Below are 14362 nucleotides of genomic sequence, written 5' to 3' on the forward strand. Positions count from 1 at the left end.
AGAATGCTCTGGCAACCAAGCTGTTTTTTTTTTTTGTTTGTTTGTTTTTAAAAGATTTTGCTGTTGCATTGCTATTCCAGATTTTTTTTTTCTCTCTCTTCTTCCTTGGTATTTACTACATACTGCTGTCCATAGTCCTACTCCTTTCTTGAGTTTCTTTCAGTAGTGAGGGGCACATTTTAGCTGTAGTAAGGGACTAATAGATTTAAGGTAATCTGCAGAAGTAGAGATGATGTTCTAGGTAAATAAATAAAACAGAATTCCAGAGAAGTGAAACACTTCCTTAATTTTCCCATCCCTCAAGAAACAAGAAAATAGCTTTTAAAATGAATAAATGTATTAGCTAGGAGACTAGTCTTTTTTCCTCTACAATTCCATGACTCATTCATCATCCCGCTTGAGCAACAAATGAGGTAGGAGTCCTGTAGATAATAGTCTTGTTCACTGCATTCACTTGATTCATTCCCAGAGTACAGTCTGTAGAATGAATTATTCAGAGGTCCTGTAGACAATATATGATCATGTAATTAAAGGCTGTATCATAATGCATATGGGAGAAGAGCCTGAATTAAGATTGGCTGTTTCTTTCTATTCCAGCCAGGTCCTTTCCCTTCTTTAGATGGAGAATACTGAGGGCAGATTTGCTTTCTCTTAGCTGGAAGGTACAGTACTTCCTGCTAGGAAACATCAACAAGGGCAAACATGTCATGTTTTCTCTTGTGATAGTCAGCCTTGAAAGTCATGGATATAATTTTCCTTTGAGATTAAGGTATGCTCAGTGCAGTCACAGATAGAAGGCTGCGAAGAGGTGAGGCCTGTCCTGCTTCAGACACAGCTTACCTATAAAGTACTTGGCGTGCCTCATTTGTTTTAATAGAAGAATAGTTGTCCCTTAAACTCAAGTTGATGAGGCCACAAACCAGCCTGCTGCAGATGCTTCAGCGTGGATAAATGGCAGCTTTGATGGCTGAAGCTTTATAAGCCACTGGAAAACAGGATTTTACAGCCGAGTGTCCAGGAAGCTTAAGCAGCCAAACAAGCATCTATACTTAAAATTAGCCAAATCCCGCAGTTCTATTCAGGGATTTTTTCTCTGATGTCAGTAGCGGTTGTGTCTGTACAAGATCTAAAGTGTCAAGGCGCAGGCATTTCAACCTGTTGGATTTGTCCTGGTAATTCCAGGAATGAAGGCCAAGGTTCCTGAAAAATTACTTTGAATTTGCCAAGGCTTCTAATGAAAGTAACTTAAAGTACGTTAAATATAACGGTGCTTCTGGGTGCCACTGCAATAATAGGATGTCCGTGTATTAATACACAGCTGAATTTCCATGGTGAACATGGAACAACCATTTTTGAGGGGGAAAAAGAAACAATAAAAAATGGAAAAGGTAAGCTGACCTTAGAAGAATGATAATTGCTTGAGCAATTCCCTTATTCTTTAAAGGAATAGCATCATTAATTTTCCATAATTTTAGCTTCACTATGTTAGCAGTTGCTCATTTGAGTAGTTTTGCATCTGCCTTTTTAATCAACACTCATTTCAGACAGCTATTGATGCCTGTGTGGACTGCTACAGGAGCACATGTACTTTCACAGTAAGCTGTTCACAACAAAAGTACAGTTTTCTGATCTTGGTTGTTGCAGGCTTTTTAATGGGTTTTCTTGATTGATGAGGGTGGTGTGGCCTAAAGCTCTAGGAGACGGTAAAAAATCTGATTAGAGAGTTTCTTCTCAGTTGTGGTTCTCTTTGTGGTTTTGGGTATTAGAAATTTCTTCCCCTCGCAAGACCTAAGTGTCTTATCTGTACTAATTGTACTGAAACTGGCTTTGGTAGCCAGGAGGATGGTGTTATTTCTTTGACCTGTTGACTGGAAGGAGCAGGCATGGTAGGAATTTGTGCTGCATTTAATACGGGTATGCAGGAGAGAATCAATATCACCTTTCATAATTAATCATTATATCAATAATTAATTTCTTGCTTTTAAAGGAAGGGCATATTCCTTAATTTTCAAAACCAGTTTATTGAAGTCCTGGGATAGTACAAAATGTAGTTTGGCTTTTCCGCAGATTATGAAACAGATGCTTCATTGCTGGTGGTATTATCCGTATTTCCTCCCCTCCTCCCTTTGCCTTCCAAAGTGTCTACTTTTATGGTGATTGATAATTTTTTTTTTGTTATTACCAAAACTGCATCTGTGTCATGCTGAGCATTATGTAACGTAGGACAGACAGTTGGTATTGTATGTACAACTTTATAGAATACAGAAAAAGCTTAAAATGTGCACTAATGAGACAAGCAACGTCACTGATACAATACAGAAAAAAAACTGCTTTTCCTAGTTGATATGTCATTTCAGTGGGAATTGCAGATATTTCAAAGTTGTTCTCTTGGAACAGTTTTTTCTCTCTCTTTTTTCTTTTTTTTTTTTTTTTTTTTAACTCTGTGACTAGACACAATTGAATTTCTCAGCTGCTGCTCAGTGTTTTGTCTTGGCTGATCTTTGTGGCAAGATTTTGCAAGGGTGCAGGCCTGCAGAGCAGGAAGAATATACGTGTAACCAGTTCCCATCTAGAATTTAAGTTAAATAGGCAGTTCTGCTTATCCCCCCATCTCTTTAGGAGTTGCTACTAGTAAGCCCAAACCATTTTCAGTGTGTTGAAATCTCCCCCAATCCCCTATCATTTGCTCCTCTCATTTGCACAGTTGTGTTGACAATAAATGTTTTTTGTTCCTCTCCTATTCCTTGAGTTCCTTGAATATTAATGGTACTTTTTACATTCTAAGCCATTGTAACAGTAACTTTCTTAATGTTGACATTTAGTATACTTTTTGGTACTCATTGCCAATACTTTATAATAGTGGTAGGTTGCATGCATGTGTGCTAGTTGTGTGGGAAACTGTTGAAACGCCTTTCTCTCTCTTCCAAGAGGCAATGTAATGTTCAAATGTAAGAAGTGGGTCTTTCCCATCTCTTCAGCATGTAGTCTTCAGCAGTAGGGATAATTGAACCCATAAGTGCAAATACAAAAAGCTCTCTGAATATAGCTGTGTGGCTTCCAGGTCACTTTTCTGCCACAGTTATCGTAGGTTTTCTAGTTGGTTCATAGTCATGCAAGATGGCTTATTTATGCAGATTTTTTTTTTTTTTATCTGGTATACTCAGATTTTACCCTCCGATTATGAGGATGTTATTGAGGCAGACGGTATAGAGAATATCCAGCCCTGATAAACTAATGTAGCTCAATACTGTTCTCTTTCTATTCTTAGCCTTCCCTATAGGTAATGAAAGGCCAAAATGATGGGTGGTGGTAGGCCAAGACAAGTGGCTCAAGAAAATACCATCTTTTGAATCACTGGAAAAAGGAGTGATTGGTCTTTGCTGTTTTTCAGCTGGATGCAGGGGAGCTTGTTTTGAAGAATAATTTCTTGTTAGGGGTAACTATTTAAACTTTCATGTCCTAGGCATGGTGGGAAGCTTGTTTGCTCTAAACATCAAGCTAAGCTGTCCAGAAGCTTCTAAAAAACTAAAAAGCAATCAGGGTACCTAATTGTGGATTATGTTTTTGCATGAAGAAATGGTGTGTCTTTCCTTTTTTTTTCTTCACCAGCAGTGGGATTTACCTGTCATTTGTATTTCTGCAGCTTCTGTGGTGACAGTTTTTTAATGGGGACCCTGAGAAAACCAGAGTTTGAAATACTGATGTGGGAATTCCTCTGCAATATTCATCTATTTGCAGATTACATGCTGCAGGAGCACTCAGAATTTTGGGGAAAAATTATACTTATGCAGAGTGACTTTCAGATAACCAAGAATTAACTGTGATAAGATGAGTAAGGAAGAAGAGAATATGCTTCCAGTTCTCTGGTGTTCCTTTGAGTTGTTAATTGACCCCTATATGAAAGCATGCATCCATTTATCTTTTTGGTTGCATATACCTACTTAATGTTTGCAAAGAAAGCTTTTATATTGACAAATGCAACTGGTAATGTGGCAAATATAATATTGGACTTCTGAGCAGCTGAAATGTGCATGTTTAAGCTGCCCAGCTGAATTAGAGCAACACCCACCCCTTTTACCTCTATTTATGCAGTGTTTAATTACATGATCACATCACAGTTTCCCATTATTTCTTTCTCCTGTTTCAATCAATGGAGACAGAGTTCCACAATCAGTCTAAGTTAATGAAGCGTTCAAATGAATATTTCCAACACCTAGTCCTCTTTTTATTGAAATAGTTAAAATTAGACCCATTACAAGGTCTAATTTAACTTTTGGGAATGTGAAACTCCTGGTGTCTGGGCTGTATCAAAGGTTTGGGCTTACATGGTAGACTTTCTCTAACCACAACGAATAGAGGGTAATTTACTTGCCAGTCATAAAGTTGTTGAAAAGTGCTACGTCGTACTCTATGCCAGTGCATAAATCTTTTGTTTTGAGCTCATTTACTTAATGGCAAGAACTACCTCGCACTAGATCTAGGACTTTGAGGTGCAGTAGCATCTGTCAGAAGTCACTGAGAATTCATGTGAGAGGCAAAGCTGCCATGATGCGCAGCATGTGTGCACTGATGTTTGGAAATCTCAATATGGTTATAAAAATATCATAAATCTTTGCTGCTGGAGAAGGAAAAAGATAATGTCATGCCTCCTTTCATGAACTTGACTTTCTTATTACTCTGTAGTAGCTCTGTAGGCCCGTAGAGGTTTTTCTGAGAATGCAAGAAAGATGATGATTATCTGAGTTAGGATTCAAATCCATCAGTGAAGTGCAAAGGTCACTGGCAGCATCTTGAGGTTTGTGTGGATTGCTTTGAATTTTCTCCCTAACGATACAGCAGGTTTACATCCTTAAATGAAGTATTATTGTCTGCTGATAGTTGGCAAAGCTGTGCTAGTATACTCTCATGGGCTAAATGGACACTATATTTTAAAAGTGTTCTAACCTGGAAAAACTTTAGTCTGCCAAGAATGCCATAGTATACCTTAATCTAGATTACAAAGATTTCAAGAAATCCCTTTACCATCACCCCAGCCCTTTTTTCTGATTACTTCTATTCAATGTTAGTTGACATGACCAAAAATGTGATTGGAACTTTTCAGTGAATATTTGGAATTTCTGTCTTGATTCAGAAATAGGATTTAAGCATTATTATTTTGTTCACTAGATCTGATATTTCTTTTGGCCTTAATGTTAGGGACTGGTGCCGGATTATAGATTTTACTTCTTAGGTAGATTTTATTTATTTAATTTTATAGGACACTTCCATTTGATACAAATAGTACGTTTCTGGTGAGTATATTTTGAGGATTATATTGTTTTGATTAAGATGACAAGAGTCATTTTCCCTCTTCTCCCTGTTTTGTGTGTGTTTATTCTCTTGATTCTCTTTTTTTAAATGGATGTTTCTGTCGTGTTTGAGGTGTGTATTAAGTGATTCATTATTGTCACTGATTAAAACAGGTGTTCTTTCATTATGTTTACACTTAAGCATTTGTTGTGCCCTCATGCTGTTCCTTTAAAAGCAGTTAAATGACTGTATCGAGATATTGTGAACTAGAGTAAGTTGTTAATCTATATTTTGTTATTAGAATTGTGAAATAGTGTAGCTTCATTAGTTAATTAATGGGCATAGGCATTTCCTGTGTCTCATCTCTTCTGATGTTCAGTAATGGTACAGTAAATGCTGCAATTTTGAGAATTCAGTTCAACTGACATATTATATATATATATATATATATATATATGTATATATGTAGACAGTTTTTATTTACATATTTTTATGTTCTTAAACAGATCTTAGATAAGTATAGAATGTGTTATAAAATATACTTTTAATGATATGATTTGTGTTTGTGTTTATGTAGGGTTTATTTCACTGGAATTTGGATTAAAGATGCATATAGTTGCTAAGAAAAGTTTAATTCTCCTGAATTGACCAGATTTTCAAAAGAAGAGTATCAACAAACATAGTCATTTTGTGATGTGCAACCAATTACTAATGACATTTGTGTCAGCTTAAAGCACCATTTATTTTATGCTTTGGGTATACAAAATAAAATTGATAGTTTTAAAAGGACGCTTTATTCTGTCATTTTGTAGCATCCTCAAATGTTTGACTTGAGATCAAACAATATTTTTTTTTTTTTTTTTTTTTTTGCAATTTCTGACCTTTTAATAGTCCTTTAATTTGCATTAAAAACTTGACATCGGTGACAACTCGTGTTTACTGTCACTGACCTAGTAAAAAGTAGCACATTATTTCTGGGGAAAAAAGTAAGGTGATAATACCTTCATGAACTACCAGAAAAGTCATTATAAGCTTTGTTCTCAACATGAAATGAAAGAAGAACAGTTTGTTAAAATGCTACCTAGTGGAGCTAAACATTTAAAGTTAAATCAAATGTTAAATTCAGAACTGCTACTTTGACCTACATTCATTATGCTGAAGTAAATTGTGGAGGAACTCAAAGCCTTGACTAATATTAACTGGATTGTATTTGCAGGGTTAGTGAGGAAATTTAAGAAATGCTTTACTTCTGAAGATTTCTTTAAAATGGAATGCTTCTGCCATGTGTCTTTCAAAGTTGGAACAATTTGTTTTTTAAAAAAATGCTTTTAATATAATTCTTGCCTTTTCAGATAATATTTAAAACATTGTCTGTGATCTTGTGGTAGTTTCTAAAACTAGTTGTTACTATTTTGCCATCTCAGTACACGCTGAAGTCTGTCTGTGATCTGGTCCGTCAGTGACCCATGCTAGAAACAGCTGTAGGACTTGTCCTCATCTCTGTGCCTATCAGGAAAGCCACCTGGCCATGGGACACAGGAAAATGCTTCCTTATTTAGCTAGTGTGGAGATTAGACCTTAAAAAATGGTTGTAGCAAGGATATGATAGAAGAGGAGAGGGAAGTTGGTAGTGGGAGCTCATTGTTGGCCCTGATCATCTTTAATCTTTTCCTTAGGAGTGTTAACTGGTGCAGTTTGCTGATAATAAAGTTGGGAGACATCATTTGTCTAGCAGAACATCTCACAGAGGACAGGATGAGTCAGAATTAGAATAATAGAAGGGAGATTGATGGTAGATACTTTGATGTGCTGAAGCATGGGGACTAATAAGAACTTGAAACACCATGGAAAGGGGGGAGGACAGCATGAGACTTCATTGTCAAGAGATAGTACAGTACCAGCATGAAAGACAAATGAAAGCTTGGAAGATTCAGATGTTTTGTGTAGTGACTGAAAAACAGAGATACCTGACACAAGCAAACCTGCATATCCATGAGGAACACTGCATGTAAATCTTCCCCCAGACTGGGGGATGAACGGCTGGAGAGCAGCCCCATGGAAAGGGATCTGGTTAATGGCAAGTTGAACATGAGCTACCAGCGTGCCCTGGCACCAAAAGGGCTGGTAGCCTCACCTGTAGCACTGCATGCAGTTTTGGGCGCCACAGTGTAAGGATACAGAGCTATTAGCCTCCAAAGGAGGGCTACATAGGTGGTGAAAGGTCTGGAGGGCAAGATGCGTGAGGAGCGGCTGAGGTCCCTTGGTTTGTTCAGCCCCCAGCAGAGCAGGCTGAGGGGAGGCCTCATGGCGGCCTGCAGCTCCCTCATGAGGGGACCGGAGCACCTGATTTCTTCTCTCTGGTGACAGGGATAGAGCCCAAGGGAACACCATGGAGTTGTGACGGGGGAGGTTCAGGGTGGGTGTTAGGAGAAGGTTCTGCACTGAGAGGACGCTGGAACAGGCACCCCAGGGCCGTGGTCACCGCACTGAGCCTGCCTGAGTTCAAGAAACATTTAGACAACGCTCTCAGACATGAGGTGTAATTTTTGGGTGGTCCTTTGTGGAGCCAGGAGTTGGACTTGATGATCTGTGTGGGTCATTTCCAACTCAGGATATTCTATGATACTATGATCTATAGGCAAGGAAGATGAGTTCAGATGAGAGATGCAGATAGCGGATGTGTTAAACACCACGGTATGGCCAGGCTGGTCAGGTGAAAGGAGACGCTAAGAGTTTGGCATGTTAAAACTGCAGTGAGAAGAGGGGATACAAATGCTGTCAGTAACCACATCAATAAATAAATACACAGGAAGAAGAATAATTATTTCAACTGAATGTCAATGATGATGCAAAATACGGGAGTATGAAATATTAGTAAGTTCAGACAGAAAACAGTTGAAAACAATTTCAGTTATGCAATGGATGAGAGCCTGAATGGAATCTCTCAAATGGTTTATTATGGAATTTGGGAACTGCACTGGTAACATGGGAGGTCACTTTCAGTTCATCCTTCTCGGACAGGAGGAACATTGCTGTCGTTTTAAGCAGAGGCAAAATTCCTGGAACTTTGTTTAAACTACAGACTTAATCAAGTAAGTTTTCTCGTCATCTGCGGTGAAACCTGGAAATTTCACTATTTTTTAGTGTGATCATGTCTTAATATGGAGTGCAACTTTAGTAGTATGCCAGGTATTCTTTACAGTACATAACAACATCCCCTGTATACAGTATTATACTGTTATGTAATAAAGTATAATCATTAGCATGCCATGCAGTTGAAAATTCAGAGTAGTCCATCTGTTTGTGTAGCACTTCTCTTCCAGAAGAATGAAATCCAGAATCATTCAGATAATTTCTGTAAATAGGAGAATACACTGCAAATAGACTTCTTAAATATTGCTATTTGTAATCTACTAAAAACCTTTCCAAGCGCTAGGACTGTATGATCGCACTTATTAGTGGTAATAAGCTTTCAGTGGAAATTAAGTTAGAAAGTTTGTGTTTGGAAGGGAGGAGAAATATGTGTAGATGGACCTGGGCCATGACCTGCAGCTGTTTTTGTATGACTGTGGTGATCCTGTTGCATAGTTGAGTTTACAGGACTGGCTTTTCTCAGAGCTCTTATACAGACTTTGACTTGGTAATAGGTTGGTGTTTTGGCAAGCATTTGTTTGCCCACCTGAGAGTGCACAATAGAAATGCTTGGTGGGTTTTGCTTCAGACATGAGGCTTTAACAATTACATGAGTCATGAGAATAGCAGGCAAGGTGAAGTCCTTAGACATTTTAATGATGGACAGTTACTACCTACCTACGCCTTATGGAATTCATATATTTACAACAACCTTTTCAAGGATTCCATCAGAAAACAATTGCATGTTGGAGGATGGTCTGTCTTATATAGGTAAGTAAAAAACGTTCCCTCGTTTAAAAAAGAAAAAGGGGATGGGGGAGGGTAGGCAGATAATGAAAAGCAGAATGTTTTCACTTTCATTGAAAGGTCTCATATTTTACAAGAGTATTTGATTAACACATCTAAACACATAAATATACTACTTTATGGAGGATGACATACAAAAAATAGAAGCATCACATATCCCAGTGCCAAATCTGGAAAAGTTTTAAACTCCGAAGATAAATTAGACTTCTCTGAGACACACAGATAATGCATACAAGAATATGATAATATTTTGTTGATATGAGTTCCTGATTATTTGATAATTTAGTTAGTGTGTCAAAGCAATACATTAATGTGGAAGATTGCAGAATAATTTAGCTTGTGTACTTCAATTGTTTCGTGGCAGATCTAGTAATTTATTCAGCAAAACAATTTCTGGGTTTATTCTGTAAGACTTCCGTGATCTATAATTTAGCTTGTTCAGCTTTATGATACGATGACAACCTTCATCTCTGTGCAGAAAGGATTTAGAGGTTAACAAAATTTAACTGAAAATTTCTTTCTGCTGGTAAATTAGAATGTAGTTTCTTTAGTCATTGGGATGGTGAGTGACTGAACACAGGTTTTTACTATCTAATGCAAATGAATGTTGTGAGTTTTTCTATTAACAAGACATGCAGTGCCCTTTGGTTATAAAATTTAAAACTATGGATATAGATAAAACTTGTATTGTTGCTACATGTAAGAATTCAGAAAGCTATGTACTATTAAAAGAGGGGGGAGGTTATATATATAAACGACAATACATTACCTATAGATGTCTTGAACTACACCTTGAAGAAATTAAGAAGAAAAAGAGGGCTAGGTAAAGAAAGACATCCAACATAACAAGAACTGTAGGAGTTGCCACAAATTGCAAAGGTAGGGAGGTGGCCAGGGAAGGAGGCATTTCTCTTCATTCAGAAGTGCTGCTGTCACATTCGCCGCTTCTCTGCAGACATCTCTTGAAAGGTAACTCTCTGAAAGCAGACGATGCTGCATAATGAATCATTATGGGATTTTTGTATCACAAAATTGAGTTTAAAGTATTAAGATCCTATGCCTTCAGAACACAGGAGAAAAACACTATTATATGAAACAAAGCAGTAAATGTTTTCTTATGTTGTTTTTTATGCTTAATAGCTGAAGAACTCATTGTTCTAAGGATTTTTTAAAGTCAAAAATCAGTGGGATTCAAAAAGAGACTGGATTTTTATTTGTAACACAATTTTCTAAAGTGTACTTACTGGTAATATACTTTAAAACACCGGTAAATCTGGTTTTAAATTAAACTTTAAAACATTCTCATCCTTTTTGCATTAGTTAAAGATGATACTGGATCAGATTAAATGCCCCTGTAGGTGAATTCAGATTTATGCAATGGTGCCCACTGTTGGAGCATAAAACAGGGCATGCAGAATAATAATAATCCTTCCTCAGAAAACTTTGTGTTTTCTGTCTGCAGTTCTTGGAGTTAGGTGATAGATACCCTTGCACAGTCATCCGCATTCCCTCCTTTCTTTTTCTTGCTGTTTGTCCGGTGGTTTTTCTTGTACCTATGTAAATTATTGATGTCAGTGGCATCCTTCAATTTAGCAAGGGGTTGTTTTTCATTTCTGATCTGCTGTTGGATAATTTTATTTTCTACTCCCTAGTAAAGGAAACAGCAAATGAGCATTGCTCATTGGGGACTTCTCCTGCTTGGGTTTTGTATGCTTTCATCGTGGTGCCTGTCCTACAGTTACGCCTTATTTTCTGTTTTCTGAAAGGTTATCTCTGGAAATGCAAGCAGGATAGCCCTCTTACAGCACACATACATAAACTAGCTGTGACTGGTGTATATGCGTTTTTTGTTGTAAATCAGGAGTTACTCTGCTTCCTGGATTTATCAAAAACCTCTACTGCAGAACTGGAATTGTAAGTCACCTTATCTTTCACCATTCGGGGATGGAGATTATATAAACTGCTTACTTCAGTGAGTGAAGTCCTGTTTTCTCACCCGTCTTGATCATGGGATGACTGGCTGAGGATGTTACATCCATGATTCTTACTGTTTCTGAGTAGCCTCTTTAATTCTGTGTATCTGCTGGGTTTTAAAATACACATTTTCAGGTGCCTTTGAATTCTGAGCAATATGGAATATCTTTTTCTGCAGGTATGAAGCATTTGTTTCCAGTGATTTAAAGGGAATGCAAAGTATAGTGAGTACACTACTGGAGAAAAACCAATTAAGAATTTCCTTTGTGTACAGTTTGCATATATATTTCATAGGGAGCTTAATGTTAGTGCCATGGCACAGAGGATCTTCAGACAGTTTTGTGAACCCAGGACGTAATAGCATATTTTCAATGAAATCAAATGCACCCAAAGTACCTGTTAGTGTAAGAATTTGCTCTAGTATATAGTCTGGTTAAATATTAATGCGAAGAGTTTCACCATTGCAGGTTTCTACCCATAACTTCTTTAATTTGGTATTATGCATTTTTGCATAATTTAAATATAGACATCTGGACAATTTACTTAGCTAGCATAATGTGTTTTACTGTAAGTCTCTGCATGGTGTATTCTCAGAACTGTGTGCCAGCAGTTAACTGTTGAATATTTAAATGAAAGAATTGAGATTTTGTAGTGGAAAGCATGACACAAATTAAACTTCATCAAGCAGTTCTGTTCATTGAAAGGACACCGTACTAGTTGCGTATGCTTTTTAATAAGTGCTGGGCCAGTAGCAGCTGAAAACAGCAAAGGTTTATTGGTCAAGGAATATTAGAAGTATCTTTTGGGCTCACTTTCTTTTTTGCAATTCAGTATCTTGTTGGTTAAAATCCAACAGGAATGTGATTCCATTTTTGTGTGTGTTTGTGTGCATATGAATGCATTGAAAGAAACGTTATGTATCCTAACAGTTCTTTGTCGTGGGCAGTTGTGTATGGTGAAAATTAACTTACAGGGTCATGCAGGTACTTTACACAAACGTCATGTTTCTAAAGTGCTGGCATGTATCTTAGGTGCAAGCTTGGGGATGCCGCTAGATCTGGTTAATAGAGCAAACATAACAACAGTGTAGAAGGTACGAGTTTCCCTAATAGCTCTCCTTATCTGCCACTGAAGTGTTACTGAATTTATTCTATCAGGATGTTTCTGACTGCTGAGTCAGAGCTGAATTCCAAGAGACCTGCGTTTACACAAACAATATAAATCCTTTTATCTTTACTGTGACTCGGAAAGTATTTCCTTATGTACTGACTCAGAAATTCAGTCAGAAAATAATTCTACTCTTCACATGAGTCCATTTGGTCTAGAGGCTCCTAAAGAAGCAAACTTTTTTCTCCGCACGGAGCAGCCATTTATATTCACTGGAGCGCTCCTTTGTGTGTAATACTTGGCTTGCTTTATTTTCCACAGTTTATGAATGCATCTTAAATACAGAGGGAGTACACGTACACTTCTCTTTTCAAGGATAATTCAAGATAAGACGCATGCAGTACATGCGAGTTTTTTAAATCGTACCTTGAGGCTTTCATACATTTTCTGAATTAGTACTTTTTTAATGGGGACAGTGACCTTTCCTACTCCTGTCATTTTGCCTTATAGATTCACTGCTTTTTAAAATTGTGTTACACAAATGAAGGTGAATCAAGTTGCGGATCAAACCTAATCATTTCTCTGCCTTATAATAGCTTACAGACCTTCAATTTATTTCAAAAGAGGTCCTTCCTCCTTTAGATGTGTCCTTCCTGTGCCATCAAGGATGAAAGAGGGGCAATTTGGCTACTTCTTTCTGGCCTTTTTCTCATCTTTCTTTCAATGTGAGAGAACGGAGTAATAAATATTGTTGAAAGGGTTTCTATGATTTTGGTTTGGGGCAAAAGTTCACAGGTTGGAGTTTTCTTTTGAATCTAAAATTAAACTTTCAGCCACATGATTAAAGTTTAGCAGTTGTTCCAGGTAACTGATTAAGATTCAGGATTTTTAGTAAGTAGTATCTGAAGATAAAACGTAACAGACAAGAAATATTCAAGGAAAAAAAACAAACGCACTTAATCCCACTAGTCTGTTGCATTTATTATAATGCTTCCGTCAATAGGATGTATTCTATGTATGAATGGCAGTCATTTACAAAGTAAGGATTTAGAAACTCAATTAATTTGTGTTCTCTAATTTTAGACCTGAATAAATAAGCAGCACATCAATTTTAAATCATAATTATACATGCTCTCTTTCTGAATATACTAAAAATATATTAAATATTTAAAACTGGAAAATGATGCATTTTTTTTCTTCATTCTTAATTATTTGTGATAGATTTTTCTCACCCAGCAATAATTGCTTTGCCTCCTGGGATGCCTGTTTTTTCCTCGGTCCGGGATGTTAGTAAATGCTTTGTTATGCTGGAAAAAAATGTTCAGCTCTTAATATTTTATCAATTCCATTGGGTGAAAGGTGCCAGCAGTTGTGTGAACAGCCACCCGTATTCACTCTTCTAAGTCATCAGCCTTGTCGTATAGGAACGTTATAAATTATGTATAGCAGTAGATGCCACTCAATAAATATTTAATATGTGATAGGTATTTTGACTGAAATTACTTTTCACTTGAACAGTGATTTAAGCTGTATTTTTTGGTTTTATGAGGTGACACTTTTATGATATCAAGGAATAGCTGGATGCAGTTTGAATGTCAGGGAGCTGCAGGGCAACGTTAATCACAGCTTTTTTCCTTTCTTCCTGAACGCTGGAGAACTTCTTAATTCGCCTGTGACCAGGAGGGGATTTCCTGGTTTTCTTTTGGAGTGCTTTTAGCGTGTTGTGTCACCGTCTCATTTTGCCCAGGTGTTTGCAGTCACAAGAGAACTTTTTAGACAGTATCAATATTGGCGACATTTTATACTGTGCAGGAGAATGAAATATTACATCTGTTTTCTTCAGATTTGTCAAGTTGCTGTACTTAGGAAAATACATCCAGCAATCTCTCTGCTTTTTCTTACAAATACTGTAATGTCTTGGTTGGCTCTGAAGGATGCATGTTGATGACTTGGAAAAGGAGCAGTAGTCGTGCTGTCGTCAGAAAATTTGTTTTCTGTGTTTGCTGGCACCAGGAAAAAAGTGTGTGCCTCATAATACACAGAAGCGATACTT

At 37.2% G+C, this 14362-nt stretch overlaps 1 protein-coding gene across 4 annotated transcripts in view; it reads left to right on the top strand.

Moving 5' to 3' along the window:
• The window catches only part of KIF16B (kinesin family member 16B), a 138037-nt gene that overhangs the window by 45378 nt on the left and 78297 nt on the right, over positions 1–14362 (top strand). The window lies entirely within an intron of this gene.

The sequence above is a fragment of the Netta rufina genome (genome assembly GCF_964035555.1).
Source record: "Netta rufina genome assembly, chromosome: 3".
Classification (NCBI taxonomy): Eukaryota; Metazoa; Chordata; class Aves; order Anseriformes; family Anatidae; genus Netta; species Netta rufina.